This window comes from Podarcis liolepis (assembly GCF_965112155.1).
Source record: "Podarcis liolepis genome assembly, chromosome: 9".
NCBI lineage: Eukaryota > Metazoa > Chordata > Lepidosauria > Squamata > Lacertidae > Podarcis > Podarcis liolepis.
This window is the reverse complement of record NC_139564.1, coordinates 33,936,786-33,956,771: the sequence shown is the minus strand read 5'-3', so window position 1 is coordinate 33,956,771 and position 19,986 is coordinate 33,936,786. Positions and strand designations below refer to the sequence as shown.

The 19,986-nt window shown below is 40.4% G+C and overlaps 1 long non-coding RNA gene across 2 annotated transcripts in view; it reads right to left on the bottom strand.

Annotated features, from left to right (window-relative positions):
• Positions 1–19,986, bottom strand: part of LOC310714687 — a 91,520-nt gene that overhangs the window by 6,343 nt on the left and 65,191 nt on the right. For both annotated transcript variants that reach the window (XR_014529973.1, XR_014529974.1), the window contains one exon: positions 3,212–3,497. This is a non-coding gene — a long non-coding RNA (uncharacterized lncRNA). The remainder of the gene's footprint in view (positions 1–3,211; positions 3,498–19,986) is intronic.

Sequence of the window (19,986 nt, the reverse complement as noted above, 5' to 3'; positions counted from 1 at the left end):
GGAAAAGGTTTCCGCTTTGCTGAAGGGACAAATGGCATTGTGATCTCCAGGAATGCCAGTTTTTGTGAACATAGTGGCTGGGAGAGACTACATGCCAATACTGAGGTTTGGTTTGAACCTTCCCAGGAGCTCCTTGACTCTGAAGGTAGACACAGAGAATCAGAGTCTGAGGGGGAGGAAAGTTCAGATAAGAGCTCTCAAGAAAGTGGAGTTAGCCAGAGACCAGTTGCTAAGCAACAAAAGAGAGGTCGTAGTTCTGAGGAGGAAAGTGGGTCAGAAGAAAAATTTTCTCCCAGAAGATCTAAAAGACAAAACAAAGGAGTGCCTCCGGTGCGTTTTTCTCCAGATACTGCAAATGTGTTTAGTGTAATTGCAGAACCCAAGAGTTTTCAGGAGGTGTTAAAGTTACCAAAAGAGGAGGCAGAGCTCTGGAAACAGGCAATGGAGGAAGAGATGTCCTCTCTGAATGAGCACAAGGTCTTTACACCAGTAGCAGCGCCTGAGGGGGCAAAGATTGTAGGCTGCAGGTGGGTGTACAAACTTAAACCTCTGGTGACAGGAGAGTACAAATACAAAGCTCGTTTAGTGGCTCAAGGATATTCTCAGAGGCCTGGAAAAGATTATGACGAAACTTTTTCCCCTACTGCTAAGGGGGACAGTGTAAGGCTGATTTTAACGCTTGGAGCAAAGAGAAAACTCCTGTTAAACCATTTTGATATCCAGACTGCATATTTACATGCATCAATATCAGAAGACCTGTATCTAGCTGAACCGCCTGGTTATGAGACAGGTTCCAATAGAGTGTTAAAATTAAACAAAGCTCTATATGGTCTCAAACAGGCTGCAAGATCTTGGAACAAATGTTTCCATGAGGCTTTAGTGTCATTTGGTTTCAAGCAGAGTACAGCTGACAATTGTGTTTATGTACGTGGTACAGGCAGTGATCAAGAGTTTTGTCTGATTTATGTAGATGATGTATTGTATGCCTGCAAAACAGATAAACTAAAAGGTTTGCCAAGCAATTGTCCAGTAAGTTCAAAGTGAAGGACTTAGGCCCAGTTAGGACATATCTAGGGTTGGAAGTGTGCTGGGCCCAAGATGGCAGCTGCCTAATTAGTCAGCAGAACAAAGTTAAACAACTACTGACTACATACAGGATGCAGGATTGCAAAGGGGCAGCGGTGCCTATGGATCCAGGTTTCATAAAAACACTTCACATAGATGAGAGTCCTGAATTTGAACATCCTGATGTATATCACTCTGTAATTGGAAGTTTATTGTATCTAGCACAGTGGTCCAGACCTGATATTAGCTACGCAGTAGGCATATTAAGTAGATTGGTCTCAAAACCCACACTAAATGCCTGGAAAGGGGTAAAACAAGTTCTGAGATACCTCAAACAGACAATTGGCTATATGTTACAATTAAATTCTTCCGAGGACGAAATGTTGAGTTGCTACTGTGATAGTGACTGGGGAAATTTGCCAGATAGAAAATCTGTCACAGGACTAGTTATAATGGTCGGTGGAGCTTTAATCAGCTGGCGGTCACGCAAGCAAGATGTTGTAAGTGTGTCATCAACGGAATCAGAGTACGCCGCATTGAGTGAATTGTGCAACGAGGTGATTTATTTCAAGCATTTGTTGGCAGATTTAAATGTAAATTGTGGAGAACCAGTACAAGTTTACATTGATAATCAAGCTTGTATAACCTTAAGTAAAACAGAGGGTTTCAAATCGCGTTCCAAACATATCTCTGTAAAATACCAAAATGTACGTTGCTGTGTACAAGACAATGTAATCACCTGTACTTATGTGTCAAGTGAAGAAAATGTAGCAGATGTGTTAACTAAACCATTGGCAAAGATAAAGAACAAGCGAATGTGCAAGGGTTTAGGTTTGCTGGAAAAATAATCTCCTACATAGGTGTATTTGGTGTTAATTGTTCAGCAGAATCTGTGAGGGGGTGTTCAGTTTCTGTTAATTGGTTCTTGTGGGAAACTTGCAGATTCTAGCTTCACCAATTAACTCAAGCTGGTGTCAATTTACTCTTGGCAGAAAGCCCAGGTCTGCTTGACCTAGAAACTACTCACTCTGATTGGTTAACGACCAGCACTCAACTCTGTTATCAAGGGATTGCCAGCTCAGTTTGGTGTGAGGTGTGTTAGGAGTTAGAAGTGCTGTGTATGGTTTTGAGAGAGAGAAAGAGAGGATTTATTTTGCTTTTATTTGTATGCAGAAACTCTGCTGGTTTTATTTTTCCTTTTTAATAAATCCTGTAAATAGTTATTCTGAGTCTAGCTGACTAGTCATTACCACCTCAACTAGCTTCTTCGCTGTGCAGGAAAACTCTGCTACGTTTGGGCTAAAGCCAGTAGGGCTATGCCTGACACTTCAAAGTTCCATGATGTTTGTATCTCTACAAGGTAGGAAGTGTGTGGTGATGACGGAAATATGTTCCCCCTCCACTGACTGAGGCATTATGCCTCTAAATGTCAGTTGTTGGGAATCACAAGTGGGCAGAGTGCTCTTGTGCGTAGGTTCTGCTTATGGGCTGTTGGCCTCATCCAGCAGGCTCTTTCTTATGTTCTTAAGTAGCTGTGGAGATTTATACAAAATGTAATTTCTTAGCAATACAGTGGCACCTCTGGTTGTGAACAGGATCTGTTCCAGAGCCCCGTTCGCAACCTGAAAGGAACGCAACCTGAGGGGTCACGATTCTCCATGTCTGCGCATGTATGAGTGGCGAAACCCAGAAGTAACCCTTTCCAGTACTTCTGAGTCACTGCGGGACGCAACCTGAAAATGCGCAACCTGAAGCAAACGTAACAAGAGGTATGACTGTATATTTTAAAAAAAATCCCTACAATTTATGTTCCTGCCAATTAAAAACCACCTCAAGATGTTTGCTCTGTAACTGTTCTGCCATGTAGCCTGAGCTCTTGTTGTGGCACACTGTGGTCTAGACTGTATGGGCTAGTTTGTGAGGAGCTGCTGGGTTGATGCCTCACATTATGCCTGTGTTTAATTTATTTCCTGTTCTGTTGAAAGCTAAAAATGCCAAAATAATAGCATCTTAATTTCCTCTGCATGCGCACATACACATACGCGTGCGCGCGCGCGCGCACACACACACACACATTATTCCCAGGGTGGATATATTCAGCTCACATATTCTGTTCAGATAAACAGCAAAACCATTTAATATTTACCTTTCCACAGGTCATTGAGCTGCTGGTTTGAGGGGCTTTTTTTCCTTTCAAATTTCCCGTTGGCTGATCAAAATACCTCCAGCACTGATGCTGACAGCAGGCCAGACTTCAGAGGTGGAATATGAGGCAATGCACATTCCTTCGCTTTCACTCATCATGGACTGCTTCATGTGCAATGAGAAGCAAAGCAGAGCTAGCCAAGTGAGAACCTGTCTGCTTTTGCTCTCTGCTTCAGTGCTTCTTGTCTCAGTCTCTGAAAGTTATTCCCACTCTTGGCCTATCAAGGCTGAAGTGATCAAATAATAAAAGGTAAACCGTTAATCAAGTGACAGCGCAAAACCAAACAATAAGCCTGAAGGTTTTTTTTCCTCCACTCCTCTCTTTCTTCAAATATTTGTTTAATCAGATATTTGTTGAAAAGCTAATTTATTACTCACGCTGGAGACAAATAGCTTCTTCTATGTCTTATCAATTGTTTATTTTCCTGCAGGTCAGATGGCATATAACATAGCCATTTACAGGGAAGGGGGTGCTGCTTATATGGAACAGAAAAAATAGGCATAGACCTTAATGTCTGGAATTACAAAACAAACAAACAAGAAACATATTTTGAAGAGAATCAGAATACCCCCATACACATACACACATACAATTGTAGCAGGTTTTCAGAACTGCAGGTACCTTAGCAAACATGACTAAGTTTGCACTATTATTGTTAACCCCCCCCCCCCAGAAAAAAAAACCCCAGCAACATTTCTTTGCAGTACAACTTAATAAAGCTGACAATGTTTGATAGGTTTCCCTGACCCTCTGAAGAAGATTATTGGTCGTTACAGGGGCTACAGAAGTGGTAGAGACATGAAGGAAAGGATCAGTTCTGCTGGTTGCTATGTATTTGTGGGATTTCAAATCACTGAACCAGTCATTTTCCTTTTAAGAAAAGAAAAGACACTTTCCTACGCTGGCTTTCTGGTATCACTTTCCAAATCATTTAGGTTATCTGAAACACACCCATAGGAGATTAAGCACAGAAACATGAGAGTGGGAACTCACTATGCAGAGTGCTTCTGAATCATGTACTGCTCCTGGCTGCACAAGAAACAGCAGTTGACCAGTGACACCTCTTGGCAGTTTAGGCTCCTATGCCAATTGCACCCTTTGCTGGAGAAGGCCAACCTGACTGCAGTCAGATGTGCCCAGATTGGACTGCTGCAATGGGTTGTCCCTTGAAAAATGCTTAGAAACTCCAGTTGGTTCAAAATACAATACATTGCATGGACTCTCATCTCTATTGGCTGCCAGTCTATTCCCAAGGCCAACCTGAAGTCTTGGTGATGTCTTTGATCATTAAAATCTGTAACAATCCTGGATATCTGAAGAGATCACCCCTTCCTAAATGCACTCAGTCACACACTCTGGTCAACCGTGGAGTTCCATGTCCCCTTACTGAGCAGCAGTGAATGGATGCGGATGGGTGAGCAGTTCTATATAGTCCAAGTGCTACAGTTATGGAGTGTTCATGCAGTTTTCTCACTTTTAAAGATCAGTTTTCCAGCTGATAATATTTCGTGCTATTTCCCCACTAAACTGAGAGATAATTCTGACATTGAGTGTTGGCTCTTAATTAGTGTGTGTGTGTGTGTGTGTGTGTGTGTGTGTGTATATACGCACACACACACCGTCAGCCGAAAAGATAGAAAATATTTTTTTTATTAAAAAAATGTTGGCATTCACCATCAGGGATAAAGTCAAACATTAAGAGAGCTGTGCCTATAGAGACCAATATGAGAGACGCATGTTTTAGTGCAGGTGGGACAAAGGCTCCTTGTTTTGCTATTACACATGCACCATTTGTAATACATAAATGTATAAATAAGGAGATTTTATTATGTCAAAAATTATTCCACAAGTTCATCCTTGCATTGCAACCATGAATTTTACAACCAACATGCCAGGTAATCCCCAGATGTATCCGTTTTGTAATCTCCTATTGCTATGTGAATTACCCAGAGTAATATTGGTTTAGCGTTTGTTGTTTTGCAGCTAGCATTTCAAAATACACATTTATTCCTGCTTTGCATTTCCTTCTTTGAACCTATCATCTGGAATTTGTTAGTTCATTTAACTTAATTTTTCTTTATCTTCCCCATTTGTGCCCTCATCATGGCTCTCATTGCAAATATATCTGGATAATAGTATTGATATTGCTTATACTGCCCACATGGTGCATCTCCAATCTGTAACAGGGAAATCAACATCCACGGAAAGGCAGATGCTTTGCCACAGTTCTTTCATTCCTATGAAACAAAACTAACATTTTGTTGAGTATTAAAACAAAACAAAACAAAACCCTCCTTTGAAAAGTCTAACTGAACTTCATGGGCAAAGGTGGGGAGCTCTGTCATTCACAGAATAGAGGGAATACAAGAAGACTGATCACCGAAAAATTGATGCTTTTGAATTATGGTGCTGGAGGAGACTCTTGAGAGTCCCATGGACTGCAAGAAGATCAAACCTATCCATTCTGAAGGAAATCAGCCCTGAGTGCTCACTGGAAGGACAGATCGTGAAGCTGAGGCGCCAATACTTTCTCCACCTCATGAGAAGAGAAGACTCCCTGGAAAAGACCCTGATGTTGGGAAAGATGGAGGGCACAAGAAGAAGTGGACGACAGAGGACAAGATGGTTGGACAGTGTTCTCGAAGCTACCAGCATGAGTTTGACCAAACTGCGGGAGGCAGTGGAAGACAGGAGTGCCTGGCGTGCTCTGGTCCATGGGGTCACGAAGAGTCGGACATGACTAAACGACTAAACAATGCCAATAGTCACTGAATGCAACCTGGATCACATCTACCATGCATTTAACACACATTTAAATCTCATGGCTTCCCCCTAAGAATCCTGGGAACTAAAGCTTACTTTCACATAGCAATGTAAGAACACAAGAAGAATGTGCTGGATCAAGCCAATAGCCCATCCAGCCCAGCATCCTGTTCTCACAGTGTTCAACCAGATGCCTGTGGGGAACCCTGAATACAAGTACAAGAGATCTCTTCCCTCCTGAGGTGTCCAGCTATTGGTGTTCAGAAGCATTATTGCCTCTGACCATGGAGGCAGAGCATAGCCCTTATGGCTAATAGCTGCCAATAGCCTTATCCTCCCTGAGCTCCAATTCCAATCCCCTATGGCCCTTCATTTGTCAATAACAGCAAAGCTTAAACCTGGTAGAGGGCCTTTTTATGTGAACTTCCATATGCATCCCAGCAAAACAGCATAGGTTAGCATGCCTTTGAAACACAGATGTAAGGCTGAAAAGCTTGAAAGAAAATACCATTTATTTATTTATGGCATTTTAGCTGATTATGTTCTAAGAGCAGTTTAAAAAAACTAGAATTAAGGTCACTCTTGTTCTCAGGCTGACAATCTGAAAAGACACAACACGTAAGGAAAAAGAGAGGGTAAGGAGGAGGGGAAAACAAGCTCAATGATACTGCAGACTTCCCTGTGATCCTTAGATGAAGGGTGGTACCAAAATTTCATAAACAACAACAATACAGTGCCTTGCCTTTTCTTTTTGCATGCAAACAAGATTTCCTTTAAAAAACTCCAAACAAACTGATCATTTCAAATGCTGCTTATTTATTATTATTATTTAATGCAAAGTTGTTGCATTAAAGGTAGCAACTAATTGTTCAGAGTAAACACTACTTATGGTGAAATTATAAAAGGGAGGGTAAACAGGAATGCAAATTCTGTGAAGTCAGAATGTGTTTGAATAGTGTGCCACAACTCTTAATTTATCCATGACCTCTGATCACATTACACTTTCCAGATTACATTAGAGACAGCGTCCTGGGAAACAAAAGCCATCTTTCATCTTCAAAGGGCAGAATGAGAATACTAATTTGATTGCCTTGGCTACAACTCTCTCTCCCAGTTGGGAAAGTTAACAAATCAAATCAACAACACATAGTTCAGTCAAAGGAAGAGAAGAAGCTGTTTTTGAAACAACAAAAATTCAATACAGCATCCTTGATGGGTCTCTATCTTTATACTTTTGCACTTTGTTGAAATAAGTATATATGCATACCAAGTAATATGTGTTTCCATCTTAGCTGCCTGTAGCTGAAAGATTTTATGATAAGTAGAGTGTTATTTGTGCTGTTTTACGAGATAAATTATGTATGGTTTTGCACTTGCTACTGACACTTCCTATAAACTAGGGGGAGCAGCTTAATGGACTACAGCCCATAAATATTGTACCATTCAAATCCACAATGACAAAAGGTTTACTGCTAAATAGTGTGCTTCTCAAAACGCCGCACTTCAGCTAATAGAATAAATTCAGAGGACATGTCATTTGCACCTGTTTACAATGGGAAAAACTGCTTAATGCAAAGAGTAAGGTTATTTATACTTTCCATAACTTAACACTTGTCATTCAAGGACTGAGCCCGAGATCAGCAGTGGAGGAGCACAAATGGAACCAAGCACTTTGATATATAGTAATTGTTAGGAATTTTTATATGATAGCTTTATAACTATACTTTCCTGGAGTGAGGTAATGATTCTAATACTACAAAATGAATTACTTTTATTTAAACCTGGAATTTGGTTGAAAGCAGTTTCATTTGGGTTGTGTCGAAAAGTTGCAGTGTCTGTGTAGGAATACTCATAGAAGAAGATGAGGCAGTAATTACTGATCATAGAATCAGAAAATGGTAGAGTTGGAAGGGAGCCCAAGGAACAACCCCCTGCAAGGCAAGAATCACAGTTAAAGGATTACTGACAGAGGGCCACCCAACCTCTGCTTAAAAACCTTCAATGAAGGAGAGTCCACTGCCTTCTGAGCTAACAGTTTCAGGCAGGTCTTATTATCTTACTGCATGATCTTTCCTGCAGATATATCTGTATGTATATTGATCTATATCTCCATATATCTAAATATCAGAGAGAGGGAAATAAAAGAGAAACATTTATTTCTCCAAACACAGATGTGTCTCTTTTCTTGCTTTTCTTTGTCAGTTAACTGCTCCACTGTAATACTGTGCCCCTCCCCCAGTATCATGGACACATATTTATTTTATTTATTAATATAATTTTGATCCTTTACAGTCTTTAGGCACACCATCCACTCAAGACAGCTAACAATAAAACAAACCCTATTGTTAAAACAAATGCTGAATTCTCAGCGGAAAACAATACCAACTCATGAAGCGCCAGATGTCTGCTGAAATGGGTTGCTGAAAAGTAAAGAAAGCCAAAGGCTTCTTCTAGAAGAGCAATCCACGATCTAGGTTAGTGGTGGGGAAACCTCTGGCTCATATTCCTAATTAGGCCCACCAGGCCAAGCTGTATCCACTTGCTCTACACTTGATGTCATATATGAGGTCAGGTGTGGGACAGGTAAAGACACAGGTAGGGCAAAAGGGGGTTTAGAGTAGGGATGATGGAGAAAGTCAATTCAGCTTACTTTGAAAGTGGATTTATCTAATTAACCCTTTACAAAACAATATACAACAGAAAACATGTCCATCCTTTAAAATCAGCACTTTTCTGAATTTTGCAATGCAGTTCTCCAGATGAATAATGCATACAAAAATGCATATACCAGGGTAAAGTATGCATCTATTAGTGAAAATAACATTAAAATGCATTATATTAGGGGCCATTTCTTCTCAAAATGTGTATATTAGGTGAAATTGCATATAAAAATGTGTACATAAGGAGAAATCCACACTGAAATGATAAATGTTCATTAGGACTTTTTAGTTTTTATTTTAAAAAAATGCAGATTGGTGTGAACATGGGGACAACTGAACTTAAGACTTAAGAAATGAGCCTATGATAGACATACATTCTCTTGCACATCACAAACATCTGCTGAGAAGTATGTCTGCAGCCATATACACAGAGGCTTCTATAGGACATGCATGACTGCAACCAGGAACCCTGTGTCATTTGGGTTACACATTGTGTGGAAATTTCTGTACATACATCTGTATGCACAATGGCCAACTCTGTGCAAATATTACTACTGTATTTGCAGACACCAGATATAAGACTTATCAGAGCTTTCGGGGGACCCCAATCCATGCTCATATATTGATTCACTTCATGTTAAAGGTAAAGGTAAAGGTACCGCTGCCCATACGGGCCAGTCGTGTCCGACTCTAGGGTTGTGCGCCCATCTCACTTAAGAGGCCGGGGGCCAGCGCTGTCCGAAGACACTTCCGGGTCACGTGGCCAGCGTGACAAGCTGCATCTGGCGAGCCAGCACAGCACACGGAAACACCGTTTACCTTCCCGCTAGTAAGCGGTCCCTATTTATCTACTTGCACCCGGGGGTGCTTTCAAACTGCTAGGTTGGCAGGCACTGGGACCAAGCAACGGGAGTGCACCCCGCCGTGGGGATTCGAACCGCCGACCTGACGATCGGCAAGTCCTAGGCGCTGAGGTTTTACCCACCGCCACCTGCGTCCCTCACTTCATGTTAGGTCAGCTGAATAGAACTAATTATGTGAGGTCTTTTTCCCATTCTTTTAAAATAAATTTTGAGGGTAACTTTTAGAAGCTTGCCTGTCTCTAGTGTAAACTAGAGTGCAATTCACCTGTGGTTGATCATGGTCTGTGCTGCTTTGAAAAGTATTTCCCCCCTTTCCTACCCAGAAGATGCCCAACCTAGGGGCAAGAAGCTTGGTCCCTGTGCCTGCACTCCCTCTGATGGCTTCCTGGCATCAAAGCTATCAGAACCATATGAACAGGCATCAGCAGCAGTGTAAAATACAAGCAGCCACAGCCTGAAGCCCAATCTTGCACCCCTGCACATAAACTGAGCTAAGAAGAAAGAAAGGGAATAATGGACATGCATAGATTGAAGGGAAGATACAGAAATAGAGAAAGATATCACAAATTAATAAGATATTATATGAAAGGGGTAAAGAAATAAGAACAAAATACAAAAAGAGTATTTGAGCAATTGAGAGTGATGACCAAGAGAAGGGAACAAAGCACATAGAGAGAAAATGTTTGTTTGTGCATAGTGTCTCTCCTGTTAAACGTCTCCTTACACTTGAAGGTCATTGTTATTGCATACTTGATGTCCTATAGATTGACAGCTGTGAAGCCATGCAATGATACGAGGTCTCATTGATGGACACCACACCCATTATTTGCTGGGTCATGAGGGGAGTTTCCTAAGGCATCACAAGTGGGGGGGGAGGGTCTGGAAAAGAGGAGACTGAGAGGATATAAGACAGCCATTTTCAAATAGCTAAAGGGCTTTCAGATGCAAGAAGGAGCAAGCTTGTTTTCTTCTGCTCTGGAGTGTAGGACCTGAACCAATGGCTTCAAGTTACAATAAAGGAGATTCAGAACTTTCTGACAGTAATAGCTGTTGGACAGTGGAACGGTCTCCCTTAGGAGGCTGTGGACTCTCCTTCCTTAGAGGATTTTAAGCAGAGGTTAGATGGCCATCTGTCATGGATGATTTAGTTGAGATTCCTGAATTTCAGGGGTTGGGCTGGATGACCCTTGGGAAACCTACCAACTCGACCATTCTATGATTCTAGGAAATATATTTTGGCATGGTACATAAATTAAATGTGCATTGGAAGGCTCTTCTACTTAAAACAAAACACTCATTTCTAAGGTTGTGGTTTATAAGAATGCACGTTTCCTTGGAAAGAAAACAATTTCTTTCTTTCCCTTTTAATTTGTTTGTTTTGGATTACCAACTAAGCCTTAAATATGTGAACATTTGATGGAAATAAATTAGTGCCATTCTCTTTAACGCAGTGCTTATGTTTTCAATTTGAAGTGAAAAGTTGAAAAACAAGAGAAACAAATTATACTACTGCCTTATATTTGTGGGAAACTCCTGATGCTTAAAAAAAGAAAAAACAGTATTAAGTGACTTCAATAAATTGTGTTGTTTGAAGAAAGCTCATTAGCACCTTGTGTATTTTAGCACTGCCTGCATCGTAACTTCATTTCCCGAAGAATTTATGATAGTATGAACAAATCTGTTGTATAACTGGAAACTCAAAGAGTTCCCAGAGACTTTGAACTAGAAAAGTCTTACATGGCAATGAAGAGTATATAGAAAATATACCGACATCGGCAGGAAGTTTTGGGGATGGTTTGGATATGCCATGTAATTTCTGAAATGGCATTGCTCATGTATGGGCACTGGTTTTGGGCATCAGATGCCAACATTCTACCAGCCTTAGCTTTCATACCATTTATATCTAGGGATGAGGTAAACTCTGAATCAAGAGAAGTACATAAGGCAAACTACCCCCATGCCAACTTCAGCCTCCTCCATTAAGTTTCACCTTGAGATAGACCTCTTTGAGTTTGGGTCCTGCTCAAAATGTTTATCCTAGCCTTTGCCCTAACCCTCTCCAGCTAGTCTCTTCCTTAAAGGTAAAGGGACCCCCAACCATTAGGTCCAGTCATGGCTGACTCTGGGGTTGCGGCGCTCATCTCGCTTTATTGGCCAAGGGAGCTGGCATACAGCTTCCGGGTCATGTGGCCAGCATGACTAAGCCGCTTCTGGCGAACCAGAGCAGCGCATGGAAACGCTGTTTACCTCCCCGCCAGAGCGATACCTATTTATCTACTTGCACTTTGACGTGCTTTCAAACTGCTAGGTTGGCAGGAGCTGGGACCGACCAATGGGAGCTCACCCCGTCGCAGGGATTCAAACTGCCGACCTTCTGATCGGCAAGCTCTAGGCTCTGTGGTTTAACCCACAGCGCCACCCGCATCCCTTGTCTCTTCCTTACCAAGCAATAAAATCTATCATTTGCAAAGAAGCAAGCATTCTCCTGATTTGATTCAGGAAGCAATGTAAGGGGGCTAGTGTAAAACACATAACTTCTAATAGGCTGAGGCCGATGGGATTCAGTTTACGGAAAAGTACAAATTCCACGATGCCCAGAAGAAATTGTATGCTTGACCATGATCACAGGAATGGATACAGAACAAACATTACATATCTTTCAGTTCTGAAGTTTTCTGCAAAAAAATATGCTGATTTATACTACATGGCCTGAGATAGTTTTGTCACATGTGACAACTTCACTACTAAAGAGATTTATGTTGGGCAACTACAGGCACTGTTTAGAGAAACATGACTCAAATGGCTACTCTACAAAATGAACCTTGCCACCTTCAGAGAAAGCCCTTTCCAAAGGCTTCTGCTCTAAAGACAGCTTTGGATGAAATCCTACCTGTGAGTTATCAGATTATTGCTGCAAGATAGAAATCCCCAAATTTTGTTTTTATGTGCCATGTCTTCAGCTCTCCCTGATGAAAGTCAAAGGAATGGTTTTGATCACAGAAATCTTCCATCACTGCTAGTACTGGAATTATTCTTCTTTATTCAGATGGAGGTTGATGGTGTGAATCCTGTTTTAACCTGTTTGGGAAGTTCAAGGGGTGAAGGTGGGGAAAATAACACCCCTCAGTAAGAGAAAATAATATTTCATGTTAGCTTTCCCAAAGCAGTGATAATGTAGGTAGGGAAATTCTAGATGAAGGGGTATGCTGCAATTGACCAGACTGAAGAGGGATGCTGTCATTGACCACAGAGGATTTTTAGGTATTAATGAACTTCCAATGGTGGCTGTCTGCATGGCTCATGAACCACTCACAAATGCTGCTGGACCTTAGCATATGAAAGTAGTAAGAGATGTAATAATTTTGAATTTGAGCAACTTCAGTTTAAAAACCCTACTCACTCAATCAATGGTCAACACTTTATCTTTAACTAGGCCTTTGCCTGATTGACAGCTGATGCCCTTAAAAATAAATGTGTTGGGGTGGAGTTATTCAGTTGGTTTCGTTTTTATTCATGTTTTTATGTTGGAATTTTACCCTGTGAACCTCCCTGAGACCTGTGGGTATTGTTGGAAAAACGCCCACCTGGGAAAGGTGCCAAGCTTCCCGGGATGCCGGGGCTGGAATTCTCCATCAGTCCAGAGAGACCATTGATAAGCGACCCCTCCCTTCTGAGAGGAGCACACTCACTTCCTCCTGGCATCACATCACAGAAGAAGGAGGCAGTCCGTAGTCTACCGCTACTTTATTAAGACTGTACAAAACATGTTTGTTCTCCTGAGCAGTACAGCACAAGAGTCTCTGACTCGACTCAGCTTCTATCCAGAAGCGGAAGAAACAACACTCAGTAACTCCACCCGGTTACACTGAGAACTGGCTGAGATTTCCTGTCTCATGCTCATAGACATCACATGATGTCAACAACGTAGCTGCTTCCTCGCAGCTGGTGGGAACTGAAATCCCAACAGGTATAAGATGGTATACAAATTAAATAAATAAATAACTGACAAGAGAATTACAGCTAAGGACAGAAAAAATAAAAGGCGGTCCTATATCACCATTATTATTTGCTTTAGCAATAGGCTGTGCCCTTAGGTTGCACAATTTGAAGTGATCCACAGATACAGGGAGCAAAAAGAGAAATGGCAAAATTAAGATATTGCTGTATACAGATGATATAATGTGATCTTTGGAAAATCCAAGAATATCTGTGGCCCAGGTATTTCATCTACTAGAATCCCTGGGATGGGACCTAACTGTGTAGATAGACCAAGCAAGTTAAAGTTATAGTGGTTTGCAAGGATTAGCATAAAATGATGGTTTGCCAAGACTTTTGTTTTTGTTCATCATTTTATTCCTGTTTGTGGACTTGAGAGAGTTAGAAACATTGCAGAAGAGCTTGGAAAACTTTCTTTGGTAAGATAAGTGCCCCACTATTGACAGCAGTATTATGCAAACCTCAAAGCAGAAAGGAGACTTTGTGTTCCTAGCCTAGCTTTGTATTGTGAAACTGCACAGCTAACATGGTTATCTCAGAAGGAAGAGGAAGATATCAACTTGAACAGCTATTTACTGACCACCCCCTTGCAAATCTGATGTGGACATCAAAGAGGGAAAGGGGAGAGGTCTTGAAACAAAACTTAATCCCCCTTCAATTGTTAAAAACCTGGGGCAAATATAAAATAAAAACTGAGGCCACAATCACATATGGCATCCCTGATATGGCATCATAGGTTTTTTTTTAAAATGAGGATTCAGGTATCTCCTGGACTGGCTGTGGATTGGGATGCCGGGTGAGACAGAGAACGTAGATACAGATAGTAAGGAGGGATGAAGTCATCCCATGGTTCAGTGAAGGTCTGCTCCCAAGGGGCATTCTAAGCACTTATACATCTATCATTCCTTGGGGCGTGGGAAGTCCCTAAGAAATGACATGTTGCCATCCCGACTCCCTACACACACACACAGTTTGAGAGCTACTCTGTAAAAGAGATTATGTTGTCTGGGATAGGAGAAAAAAGAGACTGAAACTCTTACTTAAAAGCCATTCTCATATAACATATTGGGAGGTACTTCTAAGTAGGCATGCAAAGAATTACACTGCTTGAGAGGTCAAATTCTAACTGGATGACAAAGAATAATGAAGCAGTAAGGAAAAGATTTCAGGTTGTTGGTTCATTTTTCCATATTTCATTTATAAACAACCATCTTGATCTGTTTTGCATTTCATATATTCCTGTCCTGGGTACTCAAAACAAATATAAACAGTGAATATTATTGCATGATTATTTACCCTTGATTGTGTTTTCTAGGAAGCCTCATCTCACTGAATGACAACACGAAGCAGGAATGCTCAGTGCTGCATTCAATTCTTCCTTTTGTCTCTTACAACTGAAGCTGACAGATTCAATATACCGTCAAGTGGTTTTTAGCAATGCTTAAAATTTACAGTGGACCTATGGCAATTTGCACAGATGTCTGGGAGATCTACAGTTAAGGAGGCAACATCAATAAAAGACAGCATTATTTGGTTAGCTAGAACAAGTATTCATTTTTTTCCTAGATGCTGATTAATAGGTACGGGGATTCCAGAACATTCAGCACATGGAAGATTTAAGACTAAGGCATTGATTCAGTGTCATGATCAAAGCTCTAAAATATGCATAAATTTGGCTCAAAAATCCATTCCAGCATCCTTCTCTTGCATCACCATATTTTCTGATGGCATTCCCTCAACTCTCATCTTTCTTCCCCCCAATATTTCCCTCAAAGAAACTCTATGCTAAACTACTGAGAAATATTTTTACTAGGATCACAACATGCCAGGAAGTTAACACTCACCTCCACTCTAGCAATAACAATGTGATTGCAAGTGACACAGTTAGGGTCACATGCAGTTATGTCATGAGACACATCTGTGATTAAAGTAAAGGAACGGACCAGGAATCAAGAACAGAGTTTTGAAAATGAGGGCAAATAGCATATCAAAGTTTTACATTGAAGGAGCAAGAAATATTATGTGGGTAAGGAGGCTGGGGGATAGAGGTAATTTGGGATTCCCTTGGGGACTGTCCTGCACACCTTAGTGAACACAGTGGGGCCCAGGGGCCCAGGTTAGACTTCACTTACACATGGCACACTTAGCAAGGAGGGAGACCTTCTCCCAATCCATGGCTGGGAAATAAATAATGGGGTGAGGGATGTGTTCATCATATGCAATCATTAATATCCATATGCCCACACCTAGTTAATGGTTAATTGGCAGACCCTCTAATTTGTATTATATTTGGAAAAAAATATAATCTTTTTAAATCATTTAATAAGTTGTTTTGAGTCTTCTTTCTGGAGGTGGGAGCAATAGAGAACCATGACAGTTTAACTGACTCTGCTGCCTGCTAGTCTGCCTTTTAATACAATGGATTCCTCAAGTTCCCACCAAGAAACACAATTCAGTTTAATCCACACTTAACATTCCCATGCATCGTCTCATTCAAAATGATAGAACATTCTAATAATGGTGATAAGATCCTTAAGGAGGCCAGGGCAGCAAAGAAATGCACAATTTTTTAAAAAAAGCAAAAAGACTGTTAGAACAATCTAAGAACAGAAACATTAAGAATTGTTACTTCGTAGATATAAATTGTCTACAAGGACCCTCTATCCTAAAAGCTCATCATATGGTATACAATTATTTTAGAGCATTCTCAGGACCCCTGGGTTATCCTTCCAGGGACCATAGAATTTCATCCTTAATTTGATATAATGATACTTTTTAATTTGTTGGTTGTTCCCTGGATGTAATCATGAAAAATGTATATTTGTCACTAGTATCTTTCCCCTACAAATAAAATGTATACATGGCCATATTTTTAAAAGTAAAGTGTGCAGACACGCTTCACAACAGAATCATAATATTATTACAAGTACTAGTATGCTCCAAATTAAAATAGTTGGGGCTTCTAGATTTCCCCTTTTCATGTGTTCTGGGTTATTTATTTTTTAGCTTTTAAGGTTCAATATCTGTAAGTTTCAGAATCAATTTTCCTACCGTAGTCTTCTGTAACTGGCTGACATAAAATATGAAATGTATCAAGAGACTGACTCTCATACATATTTGCAAATTTGTTCATGGCAACACATGTTTTAGAATACCTTTAAAAAAAAAAAACAAGCAAACTTCTTGCTGTTCTATTTGTGATACTACTTAGCTTTAAGTGATCTATATTTAAATCTTACGCTGTCATAGAACTGGAAAACTGAGAATCAAAAATGCTAAGGCCATCATATACATTGATTCGCCTTCCAGTAATTAGTGCATATTCCCATGGGTACCTATGCCAATGAATTTTCTGGTACTATTTTTAGTCTTAATATCAAGTTTCACTTAGGAAATGTACTACACACCAGAACAAGAAATATGCAAACTAAGGTTTTTCATCTTCTTTCTATTAAAATGTGAAATTCTCAAGTACACCAAGGAATATGTCAATTATATAGCTTTGAAAATATTGATTGAAGGTTGTGGTACATTTCCAACACTGAATATAAGATTCATGCAAGATTTCAACAGTCTAGGGGGAAATACTCCCGAACTCTTTTTTGGGTATTTTCTGATGAAAGCAGTAGAAAGGGAAATGACAGGAAGACCGAGATCAATCACTGGGAAGATACATTTGAAAACTCTAGTGAGGAATGTAGTTAGCTGATTTGCTTTCCAGTCGGTGCTCCCAACAGTGTATTCAACGCATCTCATTACATCTCTGCACCTTACAGCCGCAGAAAAGGGTTCCTAGTGTTTCACAATCCCCAATCATATGATAAAATTAGATCAAACTGTTCACTAGAGTTTTGAACTGTGGAGAAGATTCCCCTTTCGTCCCAAAGGGCTTACGCCGTCTTACAAACATAAAAAACAGATGTTAGGCTTGCCTTGATTTGCTTCACAGAACCTAGCATATTTTTGTGAGAAACTTGAAGATGTAAACAAGACTAATGAGAAAGGTTGCTATTAGAAGTTGCCAAAATAACTTTACATATGCATATTTGGTCACAAACTACACACACACACACACACACACACACACACAAATGTTCATTAACATTTTAGGAAACATGTTGGGTTTTTTTTCCATTACACTATTGAAACCCTCCCAACAGAAACATAGCTGCATCACAGTCACTTGAAATGCTGCTCAAGACAAAAACTTTTGTCCCTATGCAAGAAGCACTCAGTTAAACATCTTTCTAAAGGAATTGCTTTTCAGAGATCCTTTGGGGTTACACAGACATATGTGGGGCAAGTAGTGAAATTCTGGAAGGCCAGCTCCCAATTCACAATTCACAGATATTCATGAAAATGTAGCGATACTATTGTGCTGGGTGTATGGGGCTATCTGCAAGTTCTGCATAGATCAGATGTGGAACCTGCCATCATGAGATCACTTCTCCCAACATGTGTTCATTGTACCCCTAGTGGGTGTCCAAAAAGAGCTCTACAGATACTCATAACACAAAATAGCACGTAGGACACCTGGGAGGCATGCTACATGTAGATGGCTGTGCTTCAAACTATGGGGTGGAGTTGGACACTCATGATTCATGCATGGTTCTTCACATGTCAGGCAGAACACAAAAGATCACAGCAAGTAACCAAAAATTAGTATCTGGGTAATAGGTCAGTTGGTCTCAGCAGCGCTATGAATATATTTCCATAGAGTATGTCTGAGTAGCATGTAATGGGTATTAATAAAAAGGGATGAAAATTGCCATTATGATCTACTTGTCATTCTTTAGTATAGTCACTGTTGTGCGTCCAACTGTTTGTAAACATATCAAAGGCCTGATCTCATGTTGCCGCCCTCTGGACCTCTCGTGAAGGCAGCACAAGAAGAGGGGTCTCAAATGATGATTGCAGGGTTCAGGTTGGTTCCTATGGAGTTCTACTGAGTACTGACTGGCAGCAGTTTTCCTGGGTTTCAGACTGGGGACATTCCCAGTCTTACCTAGAGACAGAGACTTTCTGAATGCAAGCCTGATGCTCTACAACTGAGCTGCAGCCCCCTATTCTGAACAATGCCAACTGAATTGAAGCAAGACTGAAAAAAGGGTGCTCTACTTCCTCAGTGTTTGTGCCAAGGCTTGCCATGTGGTGAAGTTCATTTTCTCTATATATCACAAAGCAAATCATATATGAGCTCCAAACACAATCCTGTCAAATTGGTCATTTTTATCCAGAATGTGTAGCACATTTTAGGAACAGTCAAACACAGAAGAACGTCTAGGATAAGACACATACTATGCAAGTTGATAACAGCAGGTGGTGCGGAAGTAAATGACCGTGCATTAGCACAAACATCTCATACTGACAGAAATCTTTCCAATTATTCTATTTCCAACTTAAGGGGAGAGGAGGGAATTGTTGCATGCTTTAGCTACATTAAATTATCCACAGGGTTTCTAAAACAAACTTTTAAATTCAAAGTGAAACTTTTTATTTAAAAGTTTTGATTTCCCGAACTCAGTTGGATGATGATGCAATGCAGTCTTTTCAAAACCATATATTGCTTGCCAAATGAGTGAATATCTCTTCAGTTGCTCTCATTCGGATTTGCACCTTTTGATTCAATGACACTTGAAGAATAGTGTGGTGATTGGTGTGTCAAGTTAGGTGGTCCACCTGTGCCTTTTTGGCCGTGCCAGTTCACACTCACATGACAGAATGGTCCCCAGTGATGTTGCTGGTGGAGCTCTATAGTAGGAAATTAGAGCATCGGGGAAATAGACAAAATGAAACCATATAGCTGTCAGATGTCAGGGAAATAGCTAGATTTTAGTTTTTAAAACTGACTTTCCTATGTTAGTTATGAATCACTGAGGGAAGGATTAGAAAAAAAAAATAAGGAGGAAAATTAAGTCAGACTGGAGTAGTAGAGACGAGTAAAGGCTTAAGACCAGAGAAATGCTTTTCAAGATGGATTTCTTTTCTTCACTCAGAATGGAAAACTGCTCCTGTTATTATATTCATAAGCTTTAAATCAGTATCTATGTGCAACAAATTGGGAATAGAATAGATATCCAAGGTTAGCCATATTCAGAGTACACCCAAAGAAATCAATGGATTTATCACAAAATGGATACAGTCATGTTCTAACTAATAGCAATAACTAATGACAATTAGTGACAATAACCAATTGCCATTAATTTTGACAGAGCAAGATTTCAGCCAACGGGCTGCATCTGTCCAAGTTATACTTAGAGTAGACCCTTTGATGCATTTAAGCACCTTAGTCATTTCAGTGTTTCAGCCTTCAAAACAACTGATCTTGCACTGTATCGAACTTGGAATTTTGAACAAGCCCATCTGTAGCTCCTTCCACAACAGATGATACAGCCCACCGGATAGCCCAGTCCTAAGGATCAGTATAAGCTGG